Source organism: Condylura cristata, unplaced genomic scaffold, assembly GCF_000260355.1.
Source record: "Condylura cristata isolate star-nosed mole 26May11 unplaced genomic scaffold, ConCri1.0 scaffold00022, whole genome shotgun sequence".
NCBI lineage: Eukaryota > Metazoa > Chordata > Mammalia > Eulipotyphla > Talpidae > Condylura > Condylura cristata.
The window spans coordinates 32,860,727-32,871,740 of record NW_004567123.1 but is presented as its reverse complement, the minus strand read 5'-3'; the positions used below and the strand labels follow the sequence as shown (position 1 = coordinate 32,871,740).

General features: G+C 44.7%; 1 long non-coding RNA gene across 2 annotated transcripts; it reads left to right on the top strand.

The window, feature by feature from the left end:
- Positions 1–5,536: 5,536 nt before the first annotated feature.
- Positions 5,537–10,498, top strand: LOC105853957. 2 transcript variants are annotated; one of them, XR_001145693.1, is made up of 4 exons: positions 5,537–5,791; positions 6,381–6,586; positions 8,265–8,441; positions 10,366–10,498. It is a non-coding gene; the product is annotated as an uncharacterized LOC105853957 (long non-coding RNA). The 2 variants fall into 2 exon arrangements; XR_001145694.1 differs by lacking the exon at positions 10,366–10,498 and adding an exon at positions 8,537–9,043.
- Positions 10,499–11,014: the final 516 nt, after the last annotated feature.

Sequence of the window (11,014 nt, the reverse complement as noted above, 5' to 3'; positions counted from 1 at the left end):
GTCTCTGAAAATAAAGATGTCATTTTTTTGGTAATAATGTGTCTTCTTTTATTACTGATTTTTTTATAAGTTTATTTTACATTTTTACATTTTTTTCCCATCTCAATTGTAGTCCCCACGGGTTTCCCATCACCAAGTCACCCGTGTGACATCACCATAATCCCATGCACTTCCCTCCCCACCCCCCATTTTTGATCCCACTCCCCACTCCACCCCCACAAAATGTCTCTGGTATATGGCTGTTCATTATTCTTGTTCTTTTCTCGTCTGGTCCATTATACTCCTGCTATGAGTGAAACCATCCGGTATTTTTCTTTCTCTTTCTGGCTTATCTCACTAAGCACGATCTTTTCCAGCTCCATCCAAGTTGCTGCAAAAGACATGTGTTTCTCTTTTTTGGTTGCTGAGTAATATTCCATTGTATCTATGTACCAAAGATGTCATTTTTTTAATCCAGGTTCAGAGATACCCACTGACTCTTGATTTTCATCTGTAGTCTTTAAAATCTAGATCATGTCTGAGTTCCTCATTTGACTGTGAACTCTGAAAAGACAATCATGCCTTTAAGGTTAAGGAAAAGTGTGGCTATGCAACAGCTGAAGAGTCCCTTTCTATGTGACTTAAGTGATTTCCAAATTGCTACCTTTGTGCTGGGGTGAGAGCATCTGAGCTCTTGCCCTTTAGGAAATTTTCTCTCTCTCTCCACCTCCTCTTGGGATAATACTAAAAGAAAGTTAGTATCAACTTAAAATAGAATGATATATTCAGCGACTCTTACATGTGAACTTTATGGTAACTACAAAGCAAAAGAATTATAGCAGGAACACAGGAAAAAATGAGAAAGAACTCTAAACATGGCACGAAAGAAAGTTATCAAACCACAGGGCAGAGAGCAAGAAAGGAACAAAGGAACAGAGCAGACTACCGACATGTCAGGAAGAAGTCAACAAAGGGGCAATATGTGCACTTAAAATATAAATGGATTAAATTCTCCAAATGAAAGATATAGAGCGGTTAAGAGAATAAAACATTGCTTATAAGAGAGAAACTTCAGATAGAAACACAAATACATACTGAAAGTGAAGGAATAAAAAAAGATATTCCAAGCAAACAGAAATTTTCTGTTATCCCACTTACATCTATAGACAGATCATCTAGACAGATACTCAATAAAGGAACATCAGCATAGATGACAAATTAGATCAGATGGACTCAATGGATATATGCAGCACATACCAGCCCAAAGAAGCTGAGCACACTTTTCTCAAGTGTGCGTAGAGGATATTCCAGAATTGACCAGGATTTATTTCTCAATAATAATTTTAATAAATTTAAGAATATTGACATGCCAGCAAGTATCTTTTTTGACCACAATGGAATACAACAGAAATCAATTACAAGAAAAAAAATGAAAAAAAAAAAGTATATGTGGAGATAAAACAAAATGCTACAAACAAACTACTATATCAATGAAGAAATAAAAAAAATACTTTGGGATTAAAAAAATAGAAATCTGACATACCAAAATCTATAAGATGTAGCAAAAATGGTTCTCAGGAGGGACTTTAGAGTTATATATAAACTACCACAAGAAACAAGAAAAATCTCAACTAAACAGCAGTGTTATACCTAGAACTAAAAAAGTAACAAGAAGAGGAAAAAATGAAGCCCAAAGTACGTAGAAGGAAATTTCAGAGTGAAAATAAATTGGAGACAAAATTGATGTAGAAAAGATCATTGAGATGAAACAATGCTTCTTTGAAAATGATAAAATTAACAAAACTTTAGCTAGACTCTCCAGAAATAGAACAGGAGGAATTTTGAATTATCCAACCTAAGTACAAAGGGTCTAAGTGACTGCCATAACCATTTTTTATACAAGCTTGGACAAGCTAGAATCATGTGACCTTCTAAGATTGAATTAGAAAGTAATGGACAATCTCTATAGACCAATTGCCTATGAGAGATCGAATCAGTAATCACAAACCTCTCCATGCATAAATATTCAGGACCAGAGAGCAATACTGGAGAATTATGCCAAATACTGAAGAAGAATTACTACCCACACTTCTCAAGCTCTTCCAGAAGTTTGAAGAGGAGGGAACACTCTCAAACTTGTCTTATGCAGTTAGCAGCACTGTCATAACAAAGCCAGGAAAGCACTCTACAAAAAAGTTCAGTTTTATGTCCCTGATGAACACAGACATACAATTTCACCAAAATATTGGCAAACCAAATTCAACAATACTTTAAAAGGATCACAGCATGATTAAGTGGGATTCATTTCAAGAATGCAAGGATGGCTCAACATTCACAAAACAACCTGATACATTACGTCAACAAAATGAAGAATTAAAATCATATGGTCATCTCAGTAAATGTAGATAAAGCGTTTGACAAAGTTCAACATCCATTTCTGGAAAAAAAAAAAAAACACTTCAACACAGTGGATACAGAAAGAGTATAACTCAACATGGTAAACTCACAGCTAGCATTCTCAATGGTGAAAAGCTGAACAACTTTTCTCTAAAATCAGGAACAAGACAAGGATGCCCAGTCTTGCTACTTTTATTCAACAGAGTACTGGAAACTCTAGTCAGTCAAATAAACAAGAAAAAGAAATAAGGCATCCAATTTGGAAAAGAAGAAGTAAAACTGTCACCTTTTTTACAGAGGACATGACTGTACATATTTAGAATGCTAAAGACTCCAACCTAAAATTGTTAAGACCAATAAGTGAGTTCAGAAAAGTTGAGGATGCAAAACCAATAGACAAAAATCAGTTGTATTTTTATACACCAACAACGAACTATCAGGAAAAAAGTTAAAAAAAAAATAAAAAAGACCCTGTACAATCACATCAAAAGGAATAAAAAATACAAGAACTTAACCAATGATTTGTACAATGAAAACAGTCAGACAATACTGAAGGAAATGGGACAAAGGTAATGGAAAGTTATCCCATACTAAAGATTGTTAAAATGTCTGCAAGTCCAGGGCCACCTATAGATTCAGAGCAATCTCTATAAATAACCCAGTTTTTCACAGGAATAGACAAATAACACGGAAACCTTTATAGCACTACAAAAGATCCCAACTAAGCAAGCCAAACTAAACTAAAATCACAGAGAAGAAAAGATACTGGTGGTTGTCGGAAAGGAGGTGAGATGGGGTGGGGGTGGGGGAGTGGAGTGAGTGGCTCGAATCCAGACGGAGAGTTACTCCTGAGGGGTCAGGAGCGGGGATGCCCAGCATGAACTCCATCGTCATCACACGGTGCAACAATCGCTGAGATAAGATGTTGAACCGAATCATTATGATGATGCACTCACAATGTATACACATGTGCAATCGTTATCTTGAACACTTGAAGTGAAAATAATATAGATCAGTTGTACAGCAATTAAAAAACTGAAGTGAATTTAACTTTCTCCTTTCCTGCAAAGGAACAACCACCTCTGTTCTTTCTCTCGCTCTCATGGCTGCTCGAGCTGTTCTGTGAGCTGCTCCCTTTGCCGTTCATCCTCCGGCAACCCCTTTACCTGGTCCATGGGGCAGATTCACACAAGAGGCATGTGGACTAACTCTCAAACACACCCAGATGGGTACGATGGTGCACATGTCAGAAGCTGTAAAAGTGGCTGTCTTTTCATCAGTCACTGAGAAAATAGGGGCACATGTGAATATGTGCTTAAATAATCCAAAAGACACAATGTCCCCTGGCATTTGTCCCCCACCCCCACCCCCCACCCTGCCCCTCTTGGAAGAGAACCAAGGTTCAGGGCCCTGCAGACACACTCAGCTTTACTGCCTGGATCAGAGAAGTGGAGCCTCTGACTTCCTGCTCTCCATGGCCTGTGGAGCTGGCCAGAAGGACAGCCAGTGGCTGACAGCGATGCATGCTTGTTCTATCTGTCCATGGATTTGTTTGACAACGGCCTTTGTTGGAGGGAGGAAGAGCAGTGAACTTGGAATGTGGTTGCTTTGAAGGATGAGTTGTTTAAAGACCAAATATTTCCCAATCTTATTAGATGCCACCCTGGCCCAATCGTTATTACATCAGAGCATAACCTGTATCTTTGTTAGCTAATTATTTCACTTTCACACAACTTCCTCATTTATTTCGTACAAGTCACACATTTAAAACATTTTCTAATACTCAGAAAGTAGCAGCCTCCATGCACCAACCCAACTCTCTTTGCACACGACCGGTGCCTGCCAGCCTACAGACGATGGGCCAGGATCTACCTACGCTCCCCATTCTTTTAGCTCAGTATCCAGAGTGGACTCTTCTGTCCAAAATTCACGTGAAGTGTCTTCATTGTTCTATATACAAAATATGAGTTTATTTCACCCATGTTAAACATTTTTTAAAGGGTGCCACACTCTACAGCTCAGAGATGTAGCCACATTGAGAAATGCCACCTGGACCCCCCACTTTTGATGCTCGTTGCTTGTATCTTTCGTTAACTCGGCTCTCTGTGGCCATGCGGGAGCTCGGTTTCCTCAGTATTACAGGCAAAGCACAGCCATGTCCGCATAGATCTCCTTGGGCACACGTCTGAGAATTTCTCTAATGAATGCACGCTACAGTGGCGTTTCTAGGCTATAGAAAATGTGCATCTTAAACTGCATCTGATAAAGCCAAATTCTGCCCAAAATGCTTGCGGCGTTGACACACCCCCGCAACATGGAAGAAGCGCTACTATAGCACAATCGCCCCTATTTGATATGACCAGACTTTTTAAATGTTGCCAGTGTTCAGGGTGTGAAATGTAGACCACTGTAGTTTTCAGTTTCAGACTTCTGAGTGCAACCCCCTGAGAACTGCAGTTCCACTAAGTGCTTCGGATGCATTAAGGATATGGTGGTAATCAATCTGTCCAACAGCCTCATCAGGTAAGTGTGACTGCCATATTTTATAACTTCGCTTTCAACCCCACAGATAGCATTCAAATCCAGGCTATTTTCAAGTTACTCCAAACCACTCTGCATCATAGCCGTGACCTTGGCTGCATGCTGAAACCAGGGGAGCAAGAGAACAAAGCCACCCGACACAGCCACTCAGCTTGGTCCCCACCCCGTGAACCCCTCCTTGTGTCTTGTTAAGGAAGCCCAGTTCATGACTTTATGGCATGCTGGGAGTTGTGAGAACTTGGGCACGGGCATGGAGCCTGGAGCTTTACAGGGCACCCCTGCCTGCAGGCAGGACCCGGCTACCCTAACGTAACAGCACCCATAATGGCTGTAGCAAACTCTAGAGCATTCCACCTGGATCCCAAGGTCATGCAGCCTTCTCTCCTCAAGGCCTGCAGCCCGGCACAGGCAGAGTCTGGTGAGCACAATCAATCATTCACCTTCTCCTGAGCCTCTCTTGCAAGCCTGAAGTTCCTCTCTGCCCCGCCTCTTCCTCCTCCTCCCTGTCTGATGAAACTTGAGGGCTTTTGTTCGTTTGTTTTTTTTTTTCTTTCTTTTGTAACCTTCAGGGCTGAATCTGTTTGGGGTGTTACTTGGGAGAGGACAGAAGCAGCAAGAGGAGACTGTTTCTCAGAGTTAGGCAGTGACCAGAGTTCCTTGGGGGGTGGATGATTTTGCCAACTGTACTGACTCATTTTTATTTTAAACTGAACATACCTGCCCAGGGCCCCGTGAGGGGGAGGCCTCTTTATTTTTCAAGAGGGTCTTGCATAGCAAGAGCTTGGCTCCACTTAGGCCGTGTCCAGTTGCATGAATGAGGCCTGGGGAATCGGACTCTTCATAATGCACCCTGGATTAGTCATTCTGGGAGCAGGTGAGTATTTGCTTTTGCAATTGTGCCTCACTAAATAATCTGGATAGATACAAAAACAGTGAATTCAACGGCTCGTGAATAGTAAGGATAGTTGAGCTTTTGTGCAGTCCCATCCCTAGCAATGTTTTTTTTTTGTATTAAATACTATGAATCCACTTCACCTGTCAGCACTATTCAAAACACGAAATGCCGTATGAATAGAAAGGATGTTCTGGGATCTTTGGGATGATTACTGTTGCTAGGAAAACCACTTCCTGATATCTTTGTGCTTGTTCTCTTTGTGTACAGCTTACGGTGACAAGCAAATTCATAGCAAGGTATTGGGGAGGAATTGGGAAAGTTTAGAAATGTTTAAAGAACACTGCTTAAAGTTAAAAAGGGGATGTCATCGAAAATAATAGTTAAGAGTTATGCCTGCTTTCATGTGGAGAATTATAGCTCTCAGAGGAGAGTGATGAGGCTGTGTGTGAGTTACAGCGGGTGCAGGCTTTTTCTGGGAACCTCAGAACTGGGTTATGCTTTTTTGGTGCCTGAGGAAATGACCGTCTTTTGCTCCTTGCGAATATTATGCCAATTATTGTTTCTATAGTGTCAGCTCTGCTTAAAGTTGCAATTCTCCAAGACTGATGGGAAGAAACTGCGTGAACTCTCTCTGGGACAGAGCTAGGAAGGAAATCGAAGCCCTGTAAGATGAGCTCATTCATTCGCTCAGGACCAGAAGCGCATCCCACTTCTGCACCAGCGGGGAGGCAGAGATCACGCACCCTGGAAGCAGGAGCCTCCGGGGAGTCAAAAGTGAGTCTGGTCTCAATTCCGGGGGTGGCACAAAGCCTTTGTGCCAGGGTGTGAGGGGTGCCCTGTGTGGTGCGGGGGACACACGTCATCTCCACAGACCAGTCGCCTCCTGGGGGGACCCAGGTCAAGTCTGCCACCTCAGAGCCTCTGTCCTACCTGTAAAACGGGGAGAAGGAGCTTGCCTGCCTTATTGGGCTGCTGAGAGGCTCAATGGCTTAATGAAGGAATAACTCATGAGCACCTCCGATGTGAGATTTCCTTAAAGGTCACTTAAAGGCCTGGGGAGACAGCCTGTCCCGACGTTCATCTCACCTTGAGGTGGTTCTCACTCGTCTACACTTCCTGCAGCTCCCTGGGTCCTCACAGAATTAAGTCCTCCATGCTGATTCGCCAACATGGTCTTGATGTAGGAGCAGGGGGCAAAAATCTGAAGGTTGGGTCAAGGCAGCTTCAGATGTTTATGCACAAATGTCCTTGCAGTGCGCTCTACTGCAGGAAGGCCAAGCCCTCTTATCTTCCTTTCTGTTTTTCCCAGTTGTCTCTCTGACTGACTCACTTTCTCTCCCCGACCTCCCTCCTTTAGCCCAGCTGTTTAAGATGCCATCCAAAGAAACACGGCGAGTTCCTCAGTCATGCTGACCCTCTTCCCTATACTCAGGGGTTATGGGCCCCGACCCAGGAGAGTGGGTCCTTTGGCCTCTGGGAAAGAACTCACTGGAGAGTGTAGGTGTAGTTGAACCAGGCAAGGCTTAATTAGAGATGCATGCGTGAGGGGACAAGTGCTGGAAAGGGCTTAGTCTGGCTCCTCAAGGCGGGTTAGGAGGAGAGAGTTATTTATTTTTGGAAAAATATATTTTTATTTATTTATGCATACAAGAGGTGGGGCATAAGCCAGAGGTGCAGGGGGTGAGAGGATCCCCCAGAGACAGAGCGGGGAGCAGAACAGGCAGATGGACGAAGGACGCTGCTGAGGGGGGCAGAGGGGAGACAGGAGAGGTCTGCTGCGCCATGTGGGTCACCTCCCTGGCCGGGGATTGAACTGGTGCTGCAGTGGCTGTGGACAGCTTCAGAGTGCTTAGACTGAGCCCCTGCGGCCCCAGGGAGGCGCAGGAGGAGATATTAGAGGGCCATTCCGTGAGGTGGCGGAGGTGAGCAGCATCACGGTCTCTTCTGGGCTGGGCTCTGCTCAGGCCACATCCCGTGGGTATCATCCCACTGTGCACGCAGCTCTCAGACACACCGCTCAGAAACCGGGAGATAGTCAGAGGTTAGAATCCTGCACCTTTTGTCTCCAAGGTGCCTCTGGCCAGGTGGTGGCCAGGTTGTTTGGACAGAGCTCACCACCCATGCCCCACGGTGGCTCGGCCTTGGGGCAACTGACCCCAGCAGCTCTCAACTTCTTTTACGCAGGCTGCCCACAGGAGGATCCATGTTTTATTACGTTTTTACATTTCTTTTATCTTTCCCCATCCTGTCTGATGCTTGTTGGATTATTTGATAGCCTAGAGGAACCTGGAGGATAGCACAGGGGGATTTCCTTGAGCTCTGACATTGGCCAAACGTAATCTCACTGGTATGGGAATCAATAATACAACAATAATACCGAGAATGATAAAATGATGACATTGCAATCATTTTATGCTAACCACGCTACTTCACATTCATTTTCTCCTGCGAGCTCCCCCCATCAGTGACCAAACAAATCTAGAAAAAAGGAAACCGAGGCTCAGATATACTTTGGAAGGATTTGCCGAAGGCTCCCAGTCAACAGCTCAGCGCTGTGGTCCAGCCTCACTGTCCTCCCCTACTCGGCCACCTGCCTGTGCCCATCACACGGACCAGAGAGCTGGCACAGGTGCGTAAGACGTATCTCCATGACTGACGCTCACCCCCCTTCTCTGGACACCACCCTGAGTTCATCGGGACATTATTTTTTTATGTTGATTCCAGGACAGATGAGATAACCTTTGCCTGACATTATAGCAGGAACAGAATATTAACAAGGACCTTCGCACCTGAGAGGATTTGGAAAGCTCTCGACCAGGGTCACTGACTGGGGGGATAAAGGATGATGGGAGGTACACTGTGGGAGGTAAGGGGTACTCAGGTCTGTTTCTTATCTGAAATTTGCCTTCCGCCAGTCCTTCCAGACAGATGAATGTCCCCTCGCTAAGGGACTAGCAGAACAAGTAAGTACCTCTTTTCTGGGAAGGGCGACCCCATCAAACCACTGTTGGCTCCTAAGACCAGATCTTGGGGTAATTCGTCAGCATGCAGCTCATTCAAATGAACACAGGGCTGTTGCATTTGGGGCTGAAGGGTTGCAGAATCTAAAGTCTGGGCTGCAGGTGCTGTTGTAGCTCCGGTCCATAGACAGAAAGCCCAAGGGGAGGCGAAGGACTCAGAGATACCGGTCTTCCTGTCTGGCTCGGGCAAGAGTTGACTGTTCTCTCTGGATCTGAAATAATGGGGTAGAAAAACCTAGAGAAGAGAAGAGTCTTGGATGGCCTGTGAGAGGCCGTGACATCCTGAGGGCTGTGTTTGGTGCATTTCCTTGGTGACTGCTGGGAAAATCAAGCTGGATCCATCTCAGGCTTGCCACCCACACACCCCGCCCCCGCACCCACAGATGTAAGCCCAGGGCCTCTCATCCAGCCCTGGGCCCTCGCTGCTGCTGCTGCTGTGGGACATTAAAGATAAACTCTGCCAGGCGTTTGATGGATGCCCCTGCTTGGGGATGGGTGGGTATCCCGCACCAACAGCCCCTGGGCAGGGTGGGGCTGTGATGGATGGGATCCCGTTTATCTCTGGCTTCCGCTGAGCCAGGCTGCCTGGTGAGTCCTCCCCCAGAGTTAATTTGCAGTAAAGAGAACAAGGAGTTCCATCACATTCTGACAATCACTCGTTTGTATTTACAACTAACATTTTTCGAGTGCTTCCTATATGCCAGGCGGCCAGTGATTGCATTTTGTGTTTTCTCCGGTGGGGGAACTGGGAACGGGTTTCTCAGTCAGTGTAAACATCAGGATAGAAACATTTTAAGCAAGGGTGTGTGGTTTATCTCTTCTGAGCTACACAAAGGTAGAGATTGAATTTTTTTTATTAAAATTAATAAAATGCAACCTTGTGATTCTATGACCAGGAACTTTGCCTAAAGGAATAATCAAACAACTGTAAAAAGAGATGTTTACAGGATGCATATTGTGGCAAAGTTTGTAACAGAAATAGTCTATATGCCTGTCAGGTGGGTGTGTGTGTTCGTTTATGCAAGGACTCTCCTGCTTATGCACGTGTGTCTGTGGATAACACGTGTCCACATATGTGTATGCTCTCACACATGTATAGATATTCTATAGGAGGCATACTTCAGATTCATTTTAAAAGAATGGAGAGAGCATATGAAGATTCTGGTGCCATATCCAGCAGGTATTAATAACCGTCGAGAAGAATATCGATAAGTAACGGTCACAGTTTGTTTTGTTTTCTTTTTTTCAGAAAGGGTCGGGAAGGCAACTGAGAGACCAAGATGTTATTATTCTACCCCATATATTTCTGTATTTTTAAAAGACAATAAGCAGGTCGATGGAGCATATCTATATTTGTATCAGCAGCTTCCCCTGTGTAGACATTTGCTCCTTGGGGGCAGGGGGCAAGAGCATTTGCTCTACACAGCTTGCAGGCCAGATCCCCCAAAGTGACGAAATTAGCCTGTTTCATGGGTATCAACACTTCTGCTCTTTAGCTCATTTTACTTTCTTCATTTGACTGTTTTCATTCAGGGCATTTAACATATCAACATGCCGATTAAATACATCAAAGGAGTCATGGTAGTAAGAGAGCAAGGAACACCAGTAAAAAACAATTAAGTGGCCCTCCCTGGTGGCGCAGAGGGTTAAAACACAGCAGTAAGAAGCTAAAGCCACTTTCGCATGAGTTCGATCCCCGCCTGCCCCAGAGGAGATCCACATGGCGCGGCAGACCTCTCCTGACCCGCCCGCTGCTCCCCTCAGCAGTGCACTTCGTTGATCTGCCTGTTCTGCTCCCCGCTCTGTCTCTGGTGAATCCTCTCACCCTCCGCATCTCTGGCCTGTACCCCAGTTCTGTATGAATAAATAAATCTTTAAAAAAAAAACAAGCATTTTGTGAGAGCCACACCTTTGGGTAGACGCATGGTTCATGTCTTTGGGTAAATTTATGATCCATTTGGATAAAAACAGGTGTCAACAAAGACCCTGCCGCAGAGGGGTCAGGTTTTGTGATTCTACCTGTGGTCATTTCCTCCTGAAAACACTCAATTACCTGCGGGGCACAGGGGAGCACACCGCCCTCAGAAGGCTAGTATGACTGCCCTATGCCAAACCCAGGGAAGTTCGAGGTACAGTGGAAATACAGCGGTCAGGCCGGGACGGGGGTCCAGTTCATCTCCTT